This window comes from Diadema antillarum, unplaced genomic scaffold (genome assembly GCF_040938485.1).
Source record: "Diadema antillarum isolate AM-2024a unplaced genomic scaffold, OU_Dant_1.0 scf00000066, whole genome shotgun sequence".
In the NCBI taxonomy this organism is placed as follows: Eukaryota; Metazoa; Echinodermata; class Echinoidea; order Diadematoida; family Diadematidae; genus Diadema; species Diadema antillarum.
The window spans coordinates 771,389-779,136 of NW_027270955.1; the positions used below are offsets into that span (position 1 = coordinate 771,389).

At 37.6% G+C, this 7,748-nt stretch overlaps 1 protein-coding gene across 1 annotated transcript in view; it reads right to left on the reverse strand.

Annotated features, from left to right (window-relative positions):
* The window catches only part of LOC139716535 (vang-like protein 1), a 48,007-nt gene extending 46,631 nt beyond the window's left edge, over positions 1 to 1,376 (reverse strand). The window contains exon 1 of the mRNA XM_071628073.1: positions 1,040 to 1,376. The gene's annotated coding sequence lies outside the window, so the exon portion shown is untranslated. The remainder of the gene's footprint in view (positions 1 to 1,039) is intronic.
* Positions 1,377 to 7,748: the final 6,372 nt, after the last annotated feature.

Sequence of the window (7,748 nt, forward strand, 5' to 3'; positions counted from 1 at the left end):
GGGAATATTGTAGGTTAATCGTGAGTTGTGTAGAAATTTTGATTGAGTTTAAGGTCACTTGTTTTTCTCAATTTTTGGATGAAAAAAAAAAGTCCTTCACTGCGTGAACGCATCCGGATAATAGAGATTTCCGGATGATAGGAGGCCGGATAATCAAGGTCGAACTGTAATAATAATCCATACACCTTTTTACAATTTGGCAAATACATTGTATGTTCTCTTTCCTCTTTGTTTAATGACTAGCAGATTTCTTTTTTTAAGCTCTGGAATACTAAAAATTTGGACTAGGCCTACTTGGAATTATTATCTGCAACATAATCAGAGCAACTATATGTTAACATACGATACAGTAAGATCATATAATCATACAATTATAAAATTTTGATTTGATCTAAACATGAACAGTTATCAGGGATATTAACATGACAGTGTGTAACATATTACCTTGTGCTGCCATGGTATGGAACAGTTTGCTGATTGCATGTACACTGTAGATCTTTCTCTACAGATATCAATTTTGATAATTTTTCAAAACACAAAATACACCAATGAAGTTTAAGTTCCATCTGTTTCATGTTTTTCACCCTCTCTTTAGTTTTCCTTTCAGTACTTTATCCATAGCACATTGTAATGGAGTTCAAAGCAAAAGCTCCTTTTCACTAGTAGTAATAGTATGCCTCAGCTTGGGTGTGAGAAAAATGCACCCCAACCCCCGCATCTCGATCCCGGCATCTTCACCCTGTGTGAGAACCCAATCTCTTGTAGAGCTCTGCACAGCCACCCCTCTGGGCCGACTCACACATGACACACACACACACACACACACACACAGACATACTCCGTTGCTCGCTTGTTAAAGGCACGGGGAAACGCGGGCAATGGGGCGGCCTCACCCTCCCCCAGCTCTACACCGTACCGTCTTGATACCACTAAGATGTGGCAATCATTTGATCAAATACTCCACTACAGCCCAAGCAGAGGGGAGGAATAACACATATTTTCATGGAGTCTGAGCACACTGAAGTTGTAAAAGACTCACCTATTCAGCAGAACCCCATAAAATGTTTCATCCGTGGCAAGATGGAAGGTGTGAGAATATCCGAGATAATAAAGTCCCAGTTTAGCTGTCCGCGGCACGGCGGCTAGCTTGCAGAAGAGTTCCTCATCCAGCTAGCGACAAGGCAAGGGCGGCTTCCACTCGTCTCTTGTCTTCTCTGGCTGATGGGTACAACAACTACACCCCAGCTCGATCGGCGGGCTCGCGCACTTCACTGAAGCGCACACTGGCATGAGCAGTGTGTGTCTCCGAGCGTGACAAAGGCCTGCGGAGCCTGGATTGTACCACTCAGCAGGCACTAGCAGGGGTGCGTGTAGGACAGCTCAGAGGGAGGGATAACTATTGGCATAAAAAGAAAAGGAGAGAGGGGGGAAGGGAAAAAGAGAAAAGAGGTTATTGACACACCAGTTTGCACAGGTTTCGGTGTCTGTGAAGTCATCAGGAACAATTAGTCTCTTTGGCAGTCTTTTCAACACTCCATCTCACCTTTAATAGAACGTCATTGTCATACAGACTGTCATACATACTTCAGTCTCTGGTATTACAAGAAGGCATCATATATCTTCCCTCTCCCATATATTCTCTTTCTCTCTACCCTTGTCTCTCCATCAATATACCTGTCTCCAATTCTCTCTCTCCCTCTCTCTCTCTATATATATACGAGTATATCTTTCTCAAAGGGATAAAAACTGACAGAGGAAAATAAGATTGAGAACTTGCAGATTCCATCTACAAACTGTATCTCTAGATATACTTGCAAATTTATGAAGCTCTTGACTTTACTTTTGAATACATGCTTGAAATTCTATAGGGCCTACCTTGTGCAATAATGTGTCTTCTCCTGAATTCTTTGTTTTACAATGTGCTCTTATCCCTTAAGAAAGAGCATGATTACATGATTGCTAAAATATATTGCCTTTAAAAATCTGGGTATCACAATTCATTGGGATAAAGATGTATGGCACATGAAAAATACTTTGAGTATGGTACATGACTTATTTCTACAATACTGAAGGTCTGCAGAGCAACAGTAGTCACTAATGATAAAAACAATACTAGTTATGATTATGAAGAAAAAGAAGAGGAAATAGATTTGATAATAATAACTACAAATCATAATAATACATATTTTATACACTATTTCAAAATCATTATCAGGTCTTGGCACTTAGTTTTTCTCTAGTGGCCCATTTGGGCCACTAAAATCTTCAAATCTGAAGTTTTGGTGACCCGAAATATAAAGAAATATGAAAATTCCTTTTGAATTTTAAATGCCCAATCAGGCCACTAGGAAGAAAATTTGGGGAATCCAGGTCATGTTCAGCCCTGATTATTATGAAATCAAAACTGCAACAAACAAGTCAAACATTCAAACTTTTGAAAAATCAAATAAAACTACTAATATTCTTTAAAGGGTTATAATACATTTTGTTTGACCAAGTTTGCTCATTAATGCTATCCACTCTAAAGTAAGCAGCCTCACTGACTGGAATGTACTGTAGTTTCTCACTTAATGACAAGACATGATTAAATATGAACAAATCCACAGATATTTTCAATTATAAAAAACAATAAATATCTGGGCATAAATGACCTAGCCCAGGTTGCACTGGGTTATACCACTCAAGTACAATGTATGTGGTCTTTAGAGATGAGAGAAATTTTAATGTGAATATTGGCAAGGTATAAAGCACAATGACAGCTACTAAAACCTGTTTGCAATCTATGGCTCTGCCACATTATATTAGGAAAGTGGGGGGGGGGAGGGGAGAAGGAGGTATAATCAGTGATCCAAGACAAAATACACAAAGTCTTGTGTTACTCTGTATGACACATGTTTCAAAGGACATCATACTTCACTTTCTGAAAGCAACAGTCCTTTGTGAACTTTAAGAGGTCAACATTTACAACATCTAGTCTCATTTCCATACTGTCAACCCCGCTTGAACAGCCAGTATTAAACAGAGGTTTGCCCAAGGTTATTAAAGAAAAACTAAAAATCTTCTTTTATTCCATACAAGTGCATCATGATGTATTTCACTTTCAATAGAATCTAGAAAAAAATCCACAATAAATGCAGAGGACATACAATGAAATATGAGTCAGAGAATACACTATTGTCTACTCTGTCTTGATTGCCATTCCAAGTTTGGCATTAGTATCATCATTAGTTGAATTCTGAATCGATTAAACTTTAGGGGAAAAAAAGATATGTTCAGGACCATGTTGAATAAAAAGATGAAATCAAATGTGAGTCTGAAAGTCAAACATAAGTCACTCAAGTATCAGCTAATTGAGTATTCAGAACTTTTGATGCAACAGGGCCCCGCTGTTGCTGGAGAAGAACTGGGGTCTGAATCAGGTAAAACACAGAGACTAGAATCAGAATTAACTGGCATAATAGGTTTGTTCACATTTGAATAAAAATGGCAGCTCAATGCCCAATCCAACTCTTTGTGTACACAGTCAAGTCAACACAATGGGACTCTTGGCCACGCTTGAGTTCATATTGGTTCCTTTGTTAAAAAGCAGACTGGTTTAATTTATAGAGGTTAATCAGGCATAGGGTCAGTGGAGAGAGACAGATAGATAGGTAGATACATAGATAGATGGATATGTGACTAGAAAGATGAAGAGAGGGACATATAGATAGATAGATAGATAGATAGATAGATAGATAGATAGATAGATAGATACACAGACAGATAGAGATATGAGTAGATAGATAAAGAGAGATACATGCATAGGCAGATTATACAGTTTGTAGATAGATAGAGATAGAAAGAGATACATACATGGACAGACATGATAGATGAATATATACATGTAGATATAGAGAGAGATAGATATAGGATAGATATATAGAATAGATTTATAGATAGAGAGACACAGATACTTTGGCAGGATAGATGAAATGATAAGTAGAGAAACAATATTAATAGATAGGTGAATATACCTGTTACCCTGGGTGTACATAGACAGATATAGAGATAGATCTATAGGATAGAAAGATAGACATACGCACTAGTACACAAATAGACAAAAAATGAATAGACAGATCGACAGATACCTACATATTTATATATAAATATATGGACAGACAGATATGACAAAGAGTAGAAAATGAGGGAGAGAAAGAGATAAATAGGGAGAACAAATAGATATATGTAGACAAACTTGTAGCATCAAAACTTACATCCAGAGGAATGATCGAAAACACAGAAGACACAAAAACAGATTGATACAGACAGACATACAGATCTATATAGAGTAAACAATCATGGTTAAACATATACAATACAAACAACTATATGGACAAATGCTGTCAGATATTATAGACATACACAAGTGCAATACAGAAAAACACTCAACAAGGTAACAGATGGCCAAAAAACAGACATACACAAACTACGATGACAAACAAGCAACACACTTTTACAAATAGATTGACAGACACGCAGCTAGGCAAAAAGACAACCAAATTCAGACTGGCACATATATACACACACACAAAATAAGCAGATACATAGATGTACAAACAGACAGACACACACAGATACACAAGCAAATATATAAACATACACATTTAAACATGAAGGGCATAAATGGAGACAGACGAAAACATCAGGAAAAGGAGATGGGATTAGAGAAAAAATGAGTGAGAGATAAACCTAAGAGAGAGAGAGAGAGAACACAGCTGTCCTATATCTCTCCAACTTTCTCATACATTGGGATCATAAAGTATTGCTACACCCTAATATAGAAGACTAAACTTGAGAAACATATTGGTCCCATGCATATCTAGATGAATTTGAGCTATTTTGGATGAAAATATGTGAGCTGTTGAGAGGTTCAGTAATTTGATCTCTGAAAATATGCGAGACAGGTACAAACACTCAAAAGTCCAAAAACAGGATGGCTATAAACACATCAGAAAGTCCACAGATAAACCATGTTTATTAAAAAATACAGTTTTCTGTAAATCCTTTGCACCCACTTTTGAACAATGCTTATGTTATGATGACATTGTTTTACTGCTTTTACATTATGGCTATTAAATAACAGAATTCCTCTTTTTAATACCAAGCGGTATCTTGGGACCATAAAGCATTGCAGCATGCTTGCTATATGCAACGATATTGCCTGTGAGACTGAAGAAGCTAACACAGTAGATTTAAATTTAATTAACCCTCAGACATTATGAATTTGGTTATTGGTAGACTCCAGCAAAATGAGAGTGACAGTAAATGCTAATCCTATTTCCAGGAACCTTTAAAGGGAGGGTATAGTTTTGGTTGAGATGGTGAATCAGACTTTAACTTACTGTGTGTTTATTGGAAACCACATACATGAAATATTAAAGAGCATAGCATACAATTATTGTAAGAGGAATCCAAAGTCTATTTGATGAAAATCGGATATAAAATGGCTGAGATATCCAAAAACAAAAGACAAAGAGGTCCTTATGAAATGTGGGTTGTACCTTTTATTTGGACCTCTTTGATTTTGGATATCTCAGCCATTTCAAAGCCAATTTTCATCAAATAAGCTTCAAATTCCTCTTTAGAATTGTATGCTCTTTCATATTTCATAAGAGGTTTCTCATCATTGAAAATTGTATCACAGAAAAGGTGGAAACCTGGAGCTCCTGCTCAACCAAAACTATACCAACCCTTTAAAACCTGAATCTCCATCTCAACTAAATCTCAGCAACACTCAGGACACAAACCTATTTCCTGGATTGGGTATGGGAGGACTATTTGAAGTATCTCAATAGAAAAGTTAATCCTATTGGCTGACATGAGATGACCTCCTTTGATAGACAGGAAGTCATTATGGGTTGGATTGTGAGGTAAAAGTGGTCAGCAGTGAGGGATGAATGAAATAGACAAAGTAAAAAGGATTCAAAAGAGTCTAGGAGGGGAAAAAAGGATGCTAGTTGCTCTTGATGTAATCATGGACCCTACCACAAAGTAGCATGGTCCATGGTGTAATCAGGGAGGTGATCTACAATCCACTGACCATAACGTCCGACAAATTACTGTCGCAAGTATCTTCCTCAGGAAAATTTAGCGTTATCAGTCAAGTAATGTCCTTCAGCTCATGTAACTAAAACACTAGATTATACATTTATATTGAAATTATCATTCATCTATTACTGTATAAGCTATTATTTTCATGAGGGTTTAATTTTCATGAATTTCACGAATCACAGTTGGACCGCGAATTTAACAACATACGAAAATGTCACCACACGCTAGGGTAATAGCGCATTTACAATAGCCTTTGTGTCAATTCACAAATAACAACACCTCGCAAAAATGTCTGTCATCTCCTCGTTTGTGAAAATATCTGTATGTGAAAATAACAGCTTATACATAGTAGTATCATTCTACAGAATGAAATCATCACTCTATGTAATTGACCTGTTCCTTACAGGAACCTGATATACCAGGTTCCTGTGGCATCAACTGATATACAGGAACCTGGTATACCAGATTCCCATAATGTACATTAGGCAAAAGTGTCTGCATTCATGGCCTAAATTCATGTTTATACATTGTTATTCTGTCCAGCAAAATGGCTTTGATAGAAAGATTAAGATTTCTTTCTAAAATTTCTTTTTCACCTGACACGGTGAAACACAGTTTTGATCCATGTCCTATCCCTGATACTGGACTCAGAACATCTAACAACTTTAGCCCCTTCCTGTGTGTTGTGAATGTATGGATGTGTATTGCAGAGGCTTCAAAAATAGCATCGATACTACAATCGTAAACAAGTTTGTGGTGGCAGGGCATGGAACACGTACATCTGAAATCGACTCCCGAAGAGTAACTTTTGCTACAAATGTCTACGGCATACAGTGGCCGGCATAACGATGATAATCGAAGTAAGCTTCGGGGTCTCTCCCCAGCAGGGGGAAACATCAACTCCAATTTCTTCATCAATTGAGATAAAGGGTATGATTCAGAGGGGGAAAAATTGGCTCCGGTAGAGAAAATGGCAGAAAGATAGAGTGAGAGTTAGCAGAGGCCAATAATAGTGTAGTTGTTAAAGGAAATTTAAGAAAGGAAAACGAAAAATAACTGTGCAAAACCTGTTGCTCGCTGAGTGGCGCCCTCGAGGAAATTGGCACAATTTCGAAGGTATAGTCGTCCTTTAGGAAGGTTTGATTGTATCAAGTGGATGGCAGACAAATATTATCATAGCAATGCTTAACATAGAATTCAAGTTGTAATGATGTTCTGGAAACGACATTGACAGCACTCTCCCGACCCCATCCCCGTTCCATTCAATCACATCTACGTGCAGCTAGCCACCCATACAGTGAATCATCCACAATTACCACGGTGCTACATAAGTGGTTGCCCGATTGCCCGGAATAGGGCAAGCAAGAAGTTTTGAAGCCATCCCTTTTTTTTTCACTTCCCCCTCTACTTTAAACCCACCTTCTCCAAGTTGCCAACTTCATGGCAGCCCTGAGCGACACTCGAATGTTAGTGTTGATTGTGACCAATTGTATTGCAATTGTGTACAATTGCATTAAAAATGTACAATTGTATAATGTGTACAATTAGGCAATTGTTCACATGTACACATGATTGTATAATTGTTGGGATGCATTGCATTGCTGCATCGGTCCCTCCAGAGTCATATTCTGGATTATCCTACAGATTGGTAACCAATA